General features: G+C 27.5%; 1 protein-coding gene across 1 annotated transcript in view; it reads right to left on the reverse strand.

Annotated features, from left to right (window-relative positions):
- The window catches only part of LOC136979051 (bromodomain adjacent to zinc finger domain protein 2B-like), a 280,166-nt gene extending 272,551 nt beyond the window's left edge, over positions 1 to 7,615 (reverse strand). Inside the window, 1 exon segment of the mRNA XM_067274949.1 lies at positions 7,137 to 7,615. The gene's annotated coding sequence lies outside the window, so the exon portion shown is untranslated.
- Positions 7,616 to 17,245: the final 9,630 nt, after the last annotated feature.

Below are 17,245 nucleotides of genomic sequence, written 5' to 3' on the forward strand. Positions count from 1 at the left end.
AGCAATTTTTAATAGATGACTGTCTTAAGAAAATATTGAATAAAATCCTGTTTTATGTGGATAAAATCTCCAGTTCAAGAATGTCCATTAAACCTAGGTTTTACAATATTTAAAAATTCATTTAACTATAAATTTATTGAAGTAGAATATTTAATAAAAATTTGTATATGAAGAATACTGTTTGCATTTCAAATGAAAGTAATATATTAATACTTTCTAATAATTTATGTTCTATATTAATATTACTTTTTAAACAGATAATAGTAATATGGCAAACAAATTGAATATTAAAGAGCTAACAATTAAAGTCTTCTGGACAACATTATGTTAATGTCACTAATCAAATACTTGAGATTTTGAATACTGAAGCAAACAAATTCAACAAACAAATAATTTATGTCTAAAAAGATTCTGAAAAAAATAACTTTTTAAAATACATCCAAAGATTTCTTTCAGTTATTATCTGAGAATATTGCATATGAAATGCAAAATCATATCAAAAGTTTATATCAAAATTATTCTAAATTAATAAAACAATTTAAATTTCTTTATAAAAAAAGATTTTTTTATTTTATTTATTAGTTCTGAAATTTATATAGTTTTTTTTGGGACACCTTGTGATAAAATAATATAGTATTTATACTGTACCAAAATAAATTATTTTAACAGAGCTCTATAACCATATAACCATAATGCAGATATAAATAACTTCATGATTTACATTGCCCAATAATTTAAGAACAAATCAGAATTTTTAAAACTTAAAAGTACTACTTGAATAAAATTCAGTCATATATTTCGATTCAAATCAATCAGGTTAATTTTCATATTATTAAAATGCACTTTATAATGTTTACAAAAGGAAATTTAGATTTTACTTCATTCTAAATATATTGCAAGATCCATGGTTATGTAATTGAAATGATATTTATATCAATATATTAATTTTAGATTTAAATTTCATCAGTACCCTAGTATGTTTTAGTATATTTATCATCATTATATTGACAGTTAACAACAGTAATATATAAAAAAATCAATTTTGAATCATTTTAAAAACTACTTACATATAAAATTTTTTACATAATTATAAATAACTCTTATAATTTTTTAAAGAGAAATATATTTGTTTAAATAATTATTAAAATCAATGAAGTATTGACATCTTACTGTTATCAACTATCCTATCTTTTTCATATAGCTAATAACAATACATAATTGTATTTTATAAATACTTTACATTTAATTATGCATTTTAAGTTATATTGGCCCTATGAGCTGTTATAAATAAAAGTGGTATAAGTCCATTTATTCATACATTGAGATATTTAAGGTTTGTGTTTGAATCAACTGAAAAATGTTGGCAAACGTTAATAAATTCAGGTAATGTTTCTAAAACTATAAATTTGATATATTTTATTATGTTATAATAATTAATAAAATTCTTAAAGAAAATAAAAAATTTTTTTAGGTACAATTTTTTTAGGACTTAAACTACTTTCAATAATAGGAAATTGTAAAGAATATGAATAATAACAATTTTAAATTTATAATTTAATTGAAGTTGGCTTTTCCAAAATGTATTTTTGGCTGCAATTTAAAAAAATTGTAGATCTATAAATTTCCACTCTTGTCCTTCCTTAATCTTGAGAAAAGAGTTAGATGGATGAAAGCCAAGACCAGATATGGAAAGCTAAGGAGCAGGAGGCCCCAATTAACTATATATGATTTTCTGCAGCAAACTGGAAGTCATGTTATTTCAATTTAAAAAGTTTCCCCTGAAAGGTGTTAGATAGATATAGGTGTTAGATAGATAGACTGGTACAACTCTATTGTTAACAGGATAAGTATGATGTACAGGGGCAAACCACTACTACTAATTTGAGGTGGAGAGCATATATTTTAAATTAAAAAATTATTAAAAATATGATTAAAAATTGCACAATAAAAAAATTATTATTATGACTTCATCACAACGAATAAGTCCTTGTTTTTTATTACAGTAGAGAGTCGTTAATCCGAATCAATTGGGGACTGGGATTGTTCGGATTAGCGATTTGTTCGCATAACCGATTACGTACGAAAAAATATATTAACCTATCCGATGTTCAAATTTTTCTCCATTGCGCGTTGCTTCGTGTTGAATGTTCGTCGATTTTAAGCCTAACGAAAATTTTTATAATAATAATCGAGGCTACTGTATCGTTAAAAATTATTTCTTTATTTTTTACAAACAAAATAAATATATTGAAAAATATAAAAACATGAAAATTATACTTTAGAAGTAAATCTAGTATCAAAAACGTTCGATTCAGCACGACACAGTCCGACTGAAAATCGTTCAGATAACCGGTTATTCGGATTACCGGGGTTTGGATTAACGACTCTCTACTGTACTTCAATTTTACAAATAATTGCCTTTAAGGCACTCTTTCAACATCTTTATGTTGGCTTAAAACATTTCTTAAAATGAGAGCTCCACACCTTAATACACAATTAGAAAGTTGTTTCAATTATTGAAACAACTTTTTAATTGTATTAAGGTGCAATAATCGTATCAATAATCATTATTAATTATTACAAATGGACATATTCAACTTTAAAAAAAAAAAACACATTCTTATGATAACATGTTATAGTTAATATTCTTTCGAGTAATTTATAAAGATACTGCACACCTTTGACTGTTATTTATATGTATAAAAAAAGAACATCTATGTCTCACTAAAACTATCACTAACTTATTTTTTCCAAAATGGACTTATATCACTTTCATTTGTAATGACTCATATAATGATGATAAAATTAAAATATTGAAATGAATATAGATCTTTATATTAAAAAAATCTTTGATGCTTAAAATGAAATTAAAAAAAAACAACTATTTGTGATAAATTTGTTCTTCAGTAATTAAAAATATTTTAGTCCCTAATAAAACAGTTTCAAAAAAAAACATCTACTTTTTGTAATACATTCAAATTCTTATGAATTTTAAATGTAGTATTTACTCTCTTTTAACCATTATCAAAGTGAATATATATAGTACTTTAATGTTTTATGATTAAATAAACTATTCTTGATTCTTAACATACTATTAAATAAACAATTTAACTAAACTTTTAATAAATTTATACTCAATATATTGATTGCTTTTTGAATTAGTTCTTAAAATTATGTAATTACTTGTTTTTTGGATTTGAACTTCATAGAAACAATAAATACCTTTGTATCTATTGTATATATTTGTAAGCACAAACTCCTGCAGAATGACAAAGACCCAGTAAACCCATTGAGAGTTTTGGGTGTCTACATTATACCAATCATGGATGACAGGTTAGCACATCCACTTTTTCTGCAAATGAAAATCACTCTTATCCTTCTCAGTACTAAGTTTACTTCAAGTTCTTTCATTCTCATCTCTACTGTTTCTTATATATTTGAAACAATGTATACAGAAACTACTGTATATAAACTTTTTCATAATTGCCTTGAGAATTTAGATTAATATTATAATCTGACAAAGTTTTATTCTTTTATATCATCTATAAACTTAAAAATTTTTTATGAATGCTAATTGCATATTATTTTTTATCATTTCCTTACTAAGTAAAATAACCACTAATAAATTATAAAATACTTCTCTTATTTTAATTATTTAAATATTTTCTTTGTTTTATTTTGAATTATTAAATTTATATTTTATACATATATTTAAAACTAAACACTTTAAAATGAATAATGTAAATAAAATTAAACTCTTCTTAAACTTTAATGCAATAAAGAATTTTAATTGATTCATAAATTCGTTCTTAGGATTGCCATTAATGCCATACAGACCAACAATATTCAAAGCATATTTTTTGGAACCTTGAGACTTCACAAGATTCTTTTTAAAAGTTCTCTTATGACATTTAATTTTTGAAACTGTCATTTTAATAATGTAAAAACTTATCATTTTAAAAAGAAATTTTTAAACAAATTTAAATTGCAATAAAGATTTATGTTCAAAAAAATATATTTAAAAATGAATTATGATTTTAAAAAATCATGAACTTAATTTATATGATATGAAAATTATTTTGATTTGTATGCAACACCAAAAAAAGAATGTAATTAGGAAGGGTTTCCTGGATATTGAAAGTTTGAAAAACACTGACAATTTCTTCACACATTCTTTTTTTATATATTTTAAATCTTAAGAAAATTCTACATTCCAGTTTTTCAAATATCCCTGATTTATTCTTCATTAATTTCTAATCATATTATTAAAAACTTAAATTTAAAAAAGTTATTTATAATCAAAAAATTTAGACCAATTTTATCCTTTCAAATTAAGAGATCTAGTCAAAACATATGAATCTGTATTTTAAATAATCATTTTTTATTATTGAACATTATTATAAGTTTTGCTGTATCTTTCCGTAATTTTGTTTGAATTAAAAAATTCTTCAATTTACAAAAAAATACATTTGCACTCAATTATTTTATAGGCTAATAAAGTTTATAGAAAAAAATAATTAAACCGTTAATTTTCCTTATAAGCAGAAGTATTTTTATATAAAAAAAATATTCATTTAATGATAAGATGTTTAAAATATAAAATTAACTATGGCTTACTTTAAAGTATAGGCTAATAACCTGAAATATTCATCTTTGCATTTGAGTTAAAAACTTTTTGTGAATAAAATATGTGCATACAGTCACATTAGGAAAAAGAATATATTTTTTTGTTTCTTTTCATTATTATTGACTACATACTAAATTTAGTCACATTATCCATTACTAATCTTAATGTAAGATTATATATAATCTTCCAAGTAAATGTTGCCTTAACAGAGCTCAAGTTTCACATTGAAACTATTTCAAACTAAATCTGATAAACAACTGTCTTAGTTTAATTTTTATCCCTTTTTCTATATATATATATAAAAAAAATGCCTAATAATTGGCATTTTTTTTATTTCTGCTTCTCTGCATATTTTCTGAAATTTGCAAAAGAAAAAAAAAGGAAAAACTCTATAAAAAATGTTTTATACAATAATCATCCAAAACACAAAATACTTTTCTGAATTTATAAATGAACTGATGTTGAACTAACTTTATTAATAAATCTGAGAACTAACTTATCTATGAAACCAACAAACATTTTCTCCCTGTATTCATAACATTCAAATACTTTATAACCTTTATTAAAAATTACACCTCCAAACATTTTCAAGAAAAATGCCTTTATTGAAATTTTTAAAATCTCTTCTTACATTATTCAAAATTACATATGAATATTTAATTTCTAATAATCAACATTTCATATTTCTGAAAATATTGAAAAATTTTATTACTTTTTTTTAGAATTTATAAATTGAAAAAATAAAGTAAAATCAGTGATTTTTCAGTTATATATCTACATTTACTGATTATCTAATCTAATAATAAATAATCTGAACAGAATATAAGTATACAATAAGTTTTCTTTTTATAAATTTCTGTTTTATATTAAAATATATGTTTCTATACATAATACACTAAACACTATTAACAGAATAAAGTAAAAATTATAAAAAAATTACAGTATTTCATAATGGCTGATTATTATTCACAATTTAAAAATGTTTTCATTATTCATACTTCCAAAATTGGACATTCAAAAGTTATTAAATTTCAATTTTAAGATTCCAAGTTAAATTATTCTAATTCAATCAAATAATATAAATTTTTCAGTTGTATTACTTCTTGTTAAATATTTTTCTCAATTAAAAAATTTTTGTATAATAATAAAATATTTAATTATTTAGTATATAAATTTTTTACTTGAAAAACTGATAAATTTTTAAAAAATGGCAATATGCAGATTATAATTTTGTGATATTTAATTTAAATTCTTAAATATGAATTAATTTATCATAACTTAAAAATATTATCAATTTTTGATTTTAAAAGCTCATTTAGCATATATTAACATTTAATATAAATTGATCTAAAATATTTATATTATACTGTTATATATATATAAAAGGAACAGTATTCATTTGGTATACTAACAAATGTAACTTTCATATTATACATTGTGCACTAACTAAAAATTCAAAAATTCTCTAGAAATTATCTACGTAACATTTAATACTTTCAACACGATATTTAAATTAGTAAACTTTTATCTTATCTATATATAGTTTCATAAATACTACATATACCTGTATAGCTTATAGTATCTAAAACATTTGTTGCAATATATTTTAAATCCTTGTAACATTTCTAAATTCAATATGATAATTAAATTATTTCAAAATATCAAACACATACATTCTTTAATGTGCTTATATATAAAAAAAATAATCCAAAAACTAAATTATTTTACTTTTATGAATTAAGTTATATGCAAAAGAATAACATTTACTTAACTATTATTAATAAAAGAAATATGATAATTTTAATGAATCATAATACACAGTGAAAAATGTTCTAGTAATTCATGTGGAATAGTAATTAAACTGGATAAATTTATTTTATTACTCTTAACTCTTTATCAATATATTGAAAATATAGTTATTTTTAATATTGATTTAACTAGTTAATATCTTTACATAAAAATGAAATTAACAGTCCATTTTATAGAAATTATTATTCTTTTGAGAAATATTTCTGTTTTATAGTTATTTTACATTATTTTGGTTACTTTACACGATTCGGGACGTTTATGTAAAGCATCCGGACCAAGTTCTAACAACTAGAAATCAGTACGAAAGTGGGCAAAGATGATGGAAGGTTAAAGAATGAGGCGAGATGAAGCAGACAGACAAGACTAAATATGTCGCCTTCGTTCGTTCGTTGTTGTTGTTGTTGAATAAGTGAATGAGGCGCCCGATTGCCCATAAAACAACTATCTCGTTTTCGACTGCCGAGTCTGTTTGTCATTCTTCGAAGTTCAACATCGTCTAAAGACATACATGACAAGTTCTTTGGATACAAGTAAAATATCCCGTGATTATTTCTTCGATCGAAATTAAATGAACACGAAACGATATTTTTTTTTAACGAACAAAAATGAAGCCTAACCTGACAATGACGATTAATTAGTAAATGAGTCTTTTTTGGGGGGGTTTCGTTAGCGGTAACGGCTACATATTGTAATTACTTACTTGGGAATGATTGTGTCATAGGTCAGAGGCAAATGTCGATCTAGAATCAGTTTCTCCGAAAAGGCCACTTTGTCTTTGTCCTTTGCCAACCGGCGATTCCAAAGCTAAAATGGAGTTTGAGTGGAATCAAGGAGCGCGTGAGATGACGTCACGGGTGCGAGGCGACCGAACCGGACGGAAAAACAATTCCGATTGCGACCTACAAGCGTTAAGGCGGCGGATTCATCGTTAGTCTATTCATAACTGGACTTACACAATGAGTCGGGCTTTGTAAAATCTTACTAGACCCAGTTTAAACAATTGGCGAGTCCGGATGGGTAAAAATATCGTTTTAATAATAAAAACTACCTATGACATCGATTTTCATTATCTCCGACGCGATATTTCGACATATTAGCATAAATTCGTCGATATGACTTCGTATTATAACACGGTCGATGGGTGTTCGAACCGAAATATACAAGTTTGACTCAACTTAAAATTTGTAAACAAACCCACGTGTTCTTCCTACTCTAGGCCTAAACATGACCGTTCACGAGAGATTTAAATAGAAAATTTAAAATAAATATTTTTTTTGTCCAAGTATATTTCGAATGAAATGACAATGCCGTAAATATCGATTTAAATGTATTTTCTTGCTTTTTTAATAAATTTGTTAATTATCATAATGACGTCATCAATTAAAAATTGGATCAGTTTCGCAATTTATAAAATAAGGGAGAGTTGGCTGCTTTAATTAAAGCAGCATTGTATAATAAAATTTGTATTCACCCTTAAGGTGTGGCAATCTTATCACGAAATTTTATATTGGTTCCAACAATCGGCAACGTTTTTCCCTCTCGACATCTGTTTCAATGACGTAACGAAAACATAATTGTAGTGCTTCCATCTGTCGGTAAAAATAAGCAACTACGTTTCGTTAGTGTTTTGATAAATTAATTTAAAATAAAAATTCAATTTTAAATGATTATAATTAAATTTTAATAAATTTATTTTCCTGTATTTCCGTTATAAATTAAAGAAATAATGATAACTACATACCTAATTACATTCCACTTTCATGAATAAATTATTTACGTAAGAGTTATTATTTGTTGCTTATGTAATTATTTATCTAATTATTTATGTAAATTATTTATGTTAGAATAATTTAAATCTTTAAAATAAAAAGATAATTAAAAAATGTATATATATTTACCTGATTAACTTTCTTGAATAGTTTAACAAATTAAAAAAAGTTTAGTATTAAATTTAAATTCTTGATGAATTATCGATGTATTTTATTCATGTATACAATAACAAAAAAATATATTACAAAATAAAAGTATTTATAAAAACAACTTTGAAAAATAACAACTTCACCAATTTAAAAATAAATACATATAGCATTACATTAAATTACATAAATTTTATTACTTTTAGAAGAGGCGATAATTTCATTTCTTCTTATGTGAATTTATCATACTTTGTCCTTCTTTTTAGAAATCTACATAAATATTAAATTTGAGTATGGTAAAATAGAAAAAACTAACTGCAATTACAATAGTTATTGTTTTTAGATATTTTCATATTGCATAAAATAATTTATTTAATGATACCTAACTCTCAACAAAAGATTTTATGTAATCTGAATTTATGTAAAATCACAATAGATGGAATAAATTTGTAAAGTCGAATTAAAGCCGAATTAAATTTAAACTTTACAAAAACAAACAATATTTTATAATGTTTCTTTCTCCTCTTTATCTAAAAACACACTTGTATTCTGTAAAACAGTTTCGCATCTGTGAAATGAATACAATAGTAGGCTATAAGAATTGATACACGATATTTTCTTTATTCACAACCGTATATATATTCGTATGTATATATATATATATATTGCGTTAGACATATCATTTAATAAGTTTAATTACTAAATATAATTCAAATAATAGATTAAATATGAAATTTACAGGACTGTTCAGAGTGACTTTTTAAAAAGTAAAATCAAATTTTGCTTTTATAAACTTAATGAATTTTTTTATTCATTTAAAATAAAACTGAAATAAATAATTAAAATTTTTTAAAAATTTTATTCATGTTATTGAAATTATAATATAAATTTAGTAATTTACCTAATGCTCATTCAGTTAAAACCAAAGAATGCATCGAAATATGGTAATATATAAAATATCTACAAAAATATTTTATTACGGAAACGAATAAAGTTTTTCTCGGTAAGAATAACACGATTATCAATTGGAATTTAAGTTAAAAAATAACATCGAATTGCAATTAATGTTAATTCCAATATTTTTAACGTTAATTATTCTTTTATAAAAGTATTCCTATTTCAGAGATAGAATATCTCTGATTTTATATCACAAGAAAAATTAATGTACAAATATTAATGTAATTAATGTAATGTAATGAAATATTAAGATCGCTTTTAAAAATTATATTGTTTATAAGATATAGGCCTATATATATATATACAGTATATGAGCTCTGGAATTTTCCAGATTTATTTAACGTAAGTAATAAGCGAGAATATTATTAAATCTGCATTATCAGAAATACACGTAATAATTTATTTTAGAAATAAAATTTTAAACCTTATTTAGAGGGGGAACTATTCATTGATATAAAAATAAACTTTACAGCAAACACGAATTGCTTTTCTGAAAGAATTTTATGACACTTAGATAAATGGAAATTAAGATACCAATGAACAATAAATCAAATTAAATCTTTATTTACCATATAAAAAGTTTTCACCATGCTACTGAGGATAATACAAAATAAAATAATTAAGTAAATTAACAAAAATTGAAATAATAGAGTTAAACAAAATTTGTTTTTTAAACAACAATTATTTCTGACATTTTTGGGTTGACATAAAAATGCTTAAAATTATTCTACAAATTTAAATACAAAAATAGTTAATTTATAATCTATAAATTAGACTTTATTTTTTAATAATTATACAGCTTAAATGCCATTGTTTCTTCTATAAGTAAAGAATAAAAGTCTCTCTGAGTTAATTTCTCCCAAAACCTTCTCTCTTCTTGTTTATTCTTTACTCTATTAACTTCATACATTCATAAAAATAAAAATAAAAAAGTAAAAAATTTCTATTAACCATAAGTTTGTCCTTTTTTTATATTAAACAGGAACTTTTCAGACAAATAGTAGAGAATATATTTTTATTAATTGCAAAATATGTCTTTCGGGTTTTATATCCCTCACTATTTCTTATGTATAAATACCTGGTAATCAGGGACGGATTAAGCTATATAAACTGTAGCTCATGGCCTTGAATTCCACGGGGCCTCAAAAATTTATACAAAAAAAAAAAATTGATGTCAAAATTTGTAATAAAAATTTCGGAATTTTAAGAATTTTTTTTAAAGTTAATGATTACCAATTGTACAGAGGAAAGAGCTTTCAGCAAACTCAAAAGAATTAAAAATGAGTATAGAACTTCAATGGGACAAAAGAAGCTCTCCTCACTAATAATAATGTTTAGTGCAGCGTTTCTCAAACTTTTTGCTCCCGCGACGCAATATATTTCTTTGTAATGCGACCTAAATGTTTATAATATAATTTTAAAAAAAACCTGGAAAACTGGAGTCACTGTATATTATATAACGAAATAAAATTATGCATTATTGATACAAGTGAAATGTAACATTGAGTACAATTCTATGAAGAGCGGCTCAAGCTAATTTCGATTTCTAACAAATAACTTACTTCAATTTCACTCTTCATTATTGAAATTTAACTATTAGAAATGTAAGACTGACGATTGTAAATAAAACGGACTGTTTCAAAATTATTCGGGAGTCCATTTTACTTTGAAAAATATTAGAAGTTTTTTCATAAAGTTAATGAGCCCTTTTATAAAATGTATTTTTCAGATTGTAAGAAGATTTTGTCAATTTCATTTTGTGTATATATATATAAAAATTAAAAATTATGTATTGATCCACTTGTACCAAAATTCATCTGTTATTTATTTTTATAATTTATTGTTATGTATGACAATAAACCTAAAAGCTTGAGTAAACAAGGAAATATTTTCGGAACCATTGCAACCAAGTACAGTCAATGGTTACAATATGTTTATAATAAAATAAATATTTAAACATTGTACAATACAGTACAGCACAATGTTTTAATACAGGGTGGGCAAAAAGTCCGTAGAAACTTTAAATATTTATAAGAAAATGGAAGAATTAATGGAATGTTTGTTTGTTAAGTTATGGCAACGCGACACTTGGGCGATCTGCTTAGGGGAGGATGCCTTCCGGGAGGTCTTTTAAGGGAAACTGGCCACTATTTAGGCACTACAGACGTGGAGAAAACCCGTAAAACTCCGCGTGGCCAGCCCGTCCGAGTGAGGCGCGAACCTCTGACCGAAGTTCAGGGTATGAAGACCCCTTGGCCATTGGTGGGCCAGTTTTGGAATGAAATAAGTATTGAGTGGTGAGTATTGTCAGCAGAAAAGGTTTTCGTTGACAGGGAAAAAATCAATTCCAAAAATCACCGATAAGGTGCATTGACATGCAAAAGAGATGCAAACGACATACATACATACATACAAGACTTTCAATTGATGTAGTCAGGGGCGGATCTAGGTTTTTCGGGACTTAGGGCTTATTGAAGTCCAATGGGGCCCCATTTTTTGTTAATACAAATAATACTATAAATTATCATTATTATATTATTATTAATATTAACTATTTTTTTTACTATACGATAAATGCTCATTGCTAATGAAAAAGTATTAAAAATTTATGATAATTCAATTTTTGTGGGCCTTTGACACTTGGGAACCTAGGGCTTAAGTCCTATTAGTCCCTATGTAGATCCGCCCCTGGATATACTAACCAGAGCTAAGACGGTGTTGTGACATGCTGCTTCTTAAATAAGTTTTGATTAATTTTAGTTTTGAAAAACTTCGTTCTGCTGTCGTTGTTGTCGCCCGTAAAGTTAAAAAAATGAGGCATGCTGCAATAATGTCGGAGAACCTTTTTTTTTTTTTTTTTTTAACTCTTTCCGCCCTGTGAGCACTAAGAGGGCCTCTTTTAGTAGGCCCATTATGGGTTCGGCCAGGCCCACAATGGGGCGACCGGGTGGTGAGGGACGGGGCCCGACATATCCGAACGGACCACCCCCCGAAAAATTCCTGGGGATTTCTCGACCCGTTCCCCAGGAATTTTTCGGGGGGTGGTCCGTTCGGATATGTCGGGCCCCGTCCCTCACCACCCGGTCGCCCCATTGTCCGGGTGGTGAGGAACCTATTTGAGATTGCGGTGTGAAATAAAAGTAGTTCAGCAACTTCGCTTATATAAGTAATTTCTTTTACCTGACTATAAAAACACATTTTAAATCGAAATAGTTGAGGTCCAAAACTAGGCGAATGTTTAAGGGATATGCCGATTGTAACAATTCTGATTGTTCCAGAATATTTTTATCAGACGACGCGACAAGATATGCAAGCGATAAGCATTTGAAAAGTGTACATAAATTGTCGAACGGATTCAAATTTAATCGTTAATTGATTAATTATTAAACCCAAAAATTTTTTTACAAATGTTTTTACAGGTTTTTATTTTGCCCTTTCTAACTTGGCAACCCATGATTCATGCGCTTGGAACAGTTTGCTTCAATGTGTTCATGGGTTGCCTATGCTAAATATTCCTCTGGTGAATGTTATTGAGAATGCAATTACATATGTCCTGTAAGCGTTCACTGTTCCTGTGTGAAGCTAAGATAATTGTGTCGTCCGCATAGTCCTGTATTTGGCAGTCAGGGGACAGGGTGTCGTTTAAGTACAGAATAGAGTTATAGGTTATGTTTCAGAGACCAGGACCAGACCTGGATTCCTGAGGACAGCCTCGAGTGATGGGTATGACTATGTTATTTTGTGTTGTATAAACATCTGCACTTCTGTTGCTAAGATAGGACTGAAGAAGTTTGTAAAGATTTTGAGGGCAGTGATGAGCATGTAATGTGTGCAGGATGAAAGGCCACCAGGCGTAATCGAAGGTGTCTCTAAAGTCAATAGTGATAATTGCGGTATGCTGATTGTTTTGTTTAGCCTGGTGGATGTAGATATTATTACGATTTTAGTCTCTGTAATCCAAAAATTATTGGTAGACCAATCTCACAGCAATATCATTGGCAAATTGATTTTATTTAGAATTACATCATATGCATTTCTTGTTGGTCTAATGTATTCCAACCCCTCTTCAGTGAATATACGTTGGTAAAAATTACAACAATATTTATATGGGTGGGAGGGTAAACCTTTCTCACATTGACTGGTATCAAGTTAAAAAATTGCTTTCACCACAGATGTATAATAAACACTCTAAAAACAACAAATGATTAAATAAGCTGACAAACAAATGTATAGGTATAATGCATTCACGAAGCATAAATTAGAATGGATATTTATGAGCTTCTTTAATTCAAAGAAGCTCATAAATATAACCGATCGATTTCCGAATAATCATCTGTTTTTCATGTGGGAATATACGAAAACTTATATCAGGCTCAGGCTTTGAAATTGCAATTTGGAACGCGACAGAAAGCTTTGCTTTTTCTATTGCTATTCATCTTTACTACTGATGATACACAAGAATAATCAAATCACCAGATAGAATAGTTTTGTTTTTAAACACCAGAGGGCGAGCATCCAGTGAAAAATGCGAATAGAAGTCCTTAGCGAAATATCGGAATATTCTTCATTTGGAGATGGGGTCGCTGTAGCTAGAATAATTATTTGACATATTGAATCATACAATTTTATTTTTATGTTATTTATGTGGGAAAATATTTTAGCCAAAATAAATGTTGTAAATAGCCAGTTACAGAATAAATCACAAGACATTTTTCGCTCTTCTGAATTATTAAATGGAGTAGTATCTTTCTTTCAACATTTTAGAAATAATCGGTATGATATTATCATGTTGGAATGCAAACAAAAATGTGAAGAGTTGAGAATTGATTCAATACCCAAGATGAAGCGAAAACGCAAAAGAAAACTGTTACCTGGCGAAACAGAAGGAACTATACTTTCAAGTCAGGATGAATTAAAACATTTGTTTTATGAAGTTGTTGACAATATTATATCCCAATTATGTGATCGATTTAAAAATATGCGTTCAATATCGTAGATTTTTGATTTTTTAAATGGGAAAAATTTGGTTACCATGCCATTAGTAGATTTAAAAAAGCTGCAGCCGACTGTTGCACTGTATATAGCGCAATTGGATGCTTTCAAAGTCAAGCAAAAATAATATTTAAAAATTTCATATCTTTACACCATTTACAAATATTACAGGAAATGGTCAAGTGGAATCTCTGTGAGTCTTATCCTGACATCAGTATTGCATTAAGGATAATGCTTATTCTGCCCGTGACTGTTGCTTAAGGTGAGAGAAGTTTCAGTAAATTAAAAATCATTAAGAACTATTTACGTTCTACAATGTCCCAAGACAGATTGAGTAGTTTAAATTTATTATCTATAGAAAATGATATTTTTAAAGAAACTGATTTTGAGGACGTTATTGATGAATTTTCAAATCTGAAGGCAAGAAAAGTTAATCTTGTTTAACTTTACTGTATTTTGTGATTGTTATTCAAAAAATATTAGTTAATATTGTGAACGTTCATCAATCTGATATGTTAATTATAAACTTTTATTTTTTATGTTTATTACGAAGTAATTATTATTTTTGTTTTGTTACCAGTAACATACCAATAAAGGGTTAAATATTTATTTAATTTTGACATTTAAAAGTGATATTATTAACTTCATAACAACGTTGATAAGCAGCAGTAAATATTTGGAGTCATTTGCTTGTGTAACAAAGTGAAATCCATAATAGTCAAAAACAGGTTATTTATAAAGATTTATTTTAAATTATTTACCGTACATATAGTTGAAAAATATATTGAATGTCATTAGCTAATTTTTTAGAATAGCATTTTTTTAATAAAAAAAAAATTAAAAAGGCGCTATTTTTATTCTTGGCCATAGGCGTCCAAAATCCTAGTTACGGCTCTGTAAATGTATGTGTATATCAAATAAAATAAATTTCTGATCTGTGAAACTGTGTTGCAGAATCCTTAAAACCAGTCTAATAAGTCCTGATAATAGAAAATACGCACTAGTAGACGAAAATAATATCATATTTACTTAATAAACTCATACTTTGCAGACATATAATTTGAAATTTTATATGAAAATAGAAATACAATAGGACCTGCTTAAGGTGATCACCCTTGGAACCAAGATAAATGGTATGGTTAATTAATACTTTGTAGCCTGAGGAAATTATTTCTCATCTTTCAGTTTTTACAACATTTATTTAATTAATGTGGAATGAATTTAGTTTCTCACGGTAGCTGTTGTTGAAGCAATTTCTGATAATGGAAAATACTACAATATGTAGGAGGCGGATGTTGACTTTTTCTTGTCGACGCCACCAGGACATGTTTTGGACTGTTAGCCACCTGCGTGCTACACATATTTGACCGCCCCTATCAATGCTTATCGCGAGTGAATTCAAAACCCATGAGAGCGTACTATCGATAGTTTCATGTAGTTGACAGGGGTTTAAAAAATCCATTAAAATTAATTTTAATTTTATTCAAATCAAACCTTCCCGTTGATAATAGGCGCTTTTCTGCGCCGCCATGAAATACAAGCTGCAAATTAAAATGAAATTTTTCTTACTCAATATATGAATATGTGTATATAAAAATTTATTTAAATTAACAACGCATCTCTTTGTTTATTTAAATTGGGCTGCAATTTGAAAAAAATTGTAGACCTATAAATTCCCACTGTCGTCCGTCCGTATGACTGTCCTTCCTTAATCTCGAGAACGGAGTTCGATACATGAAACTCGAGACCAAATATAGAAAGCATAGGGGCGGCATGTCTCGATTAACTATACATCATCGAAAGGAGGTTCTCCCTCGAAAGGAGTTAGATAATGACCGGCAGAAGCCAGTTGATTATTATATTTACAATATGAAAAATTATATTTTTTAGTGCACTATCGGCCGCCAGCGTGCATGCACGCACTGCATACGTACCAAACCCGGCCCCGAGTCGTTCCAAGCGAGACTTTGTCGGCCTCCCATTCATCTTTCCTATGTGTTATATGTTTGGCCAAGTTTGGTTAGATTTGTTGAAATCCGGTCGTGTTAGAAATAATTGGCTATTAAGATCCTAAAATGCGTCGTGAACAAAATGGTGTCAATTTCTCACCGAAATAATATATTGTGTAAGAGATATGATACATTGCAGACCAACTAAAAACAATTTATGTGCAAGTGTCCTGCGTACAATAAGAAACTGTTTATATGGAAATGTCGCTACTTGTTATACTTTCAACACTTGGTATAACCAATGCTTACGAGATAAAAGAGGCTATCGCATTTCGAGTATGCGCAGGGGTCAAAACGGTTTCTCGCAGTGGCTGGCAGTGGCGCTGCTACACCCCTAAAGCCTGAGCGTCGCAACGGGTAGAAAATACTTCTTAGTGTCTCGTCTATATATGTTTATTCTGATTTATACGAGAGAAAATGTGCAACGGGATTATGTACTAAATGCATTTGCAATCCACTCGTTTATGGAGAACACAAGATAAAAGGAAATATTACTCCCTTGAGAAAGTTACTTTATGAAACAATATTGTACGTATCGTCTGGTGCTCCCGTTTTTTATACTTAATCTCTGTAAAGTGAAATGTCTTGTCTACAAGGACTATATTAATTATGTAGTATATAATTCTTGGTTGCTAGGAGCGTATTCTGAATCACGTGACGGAACACAATCGGTGAAAATATACCATGGTTGGAAAGTGAATAGGAGCGTGGTACTTTGTTGTCTTTTTGTTTTATTATTGCCGAATTTAAATAAAAAAATATACGCGAAACAGAAGGCACAGAGTTAATTTATTACAAACAAATGAATGATACACATATATTGACTTATCTTTGACATCCTTTCTTCGTTAATAAGTTCAGGATATAAATTATTCCTTCATTCCTTCCCACATAAAGCAGCTTATTTAAATCATTTTGTTAAAGAAGCGATTTCT

This window comes from Centruroides vittatus, unplaced genomic scaffold (assembly GCF_030686945.1).
Source record: "Centruroides vittatus isolate TY-2023 unplaced genomic scaffold, ASM3068694v2 contig_575, whole genome shotgun sequence".
NCBI classification, from domain to species: domain Eukaryota; kingdom Metazoa; phylum Arthropoda; class Arachnida; order Scorpiones; family Buthidae; genus Centruroides; species Centruroides vittatus.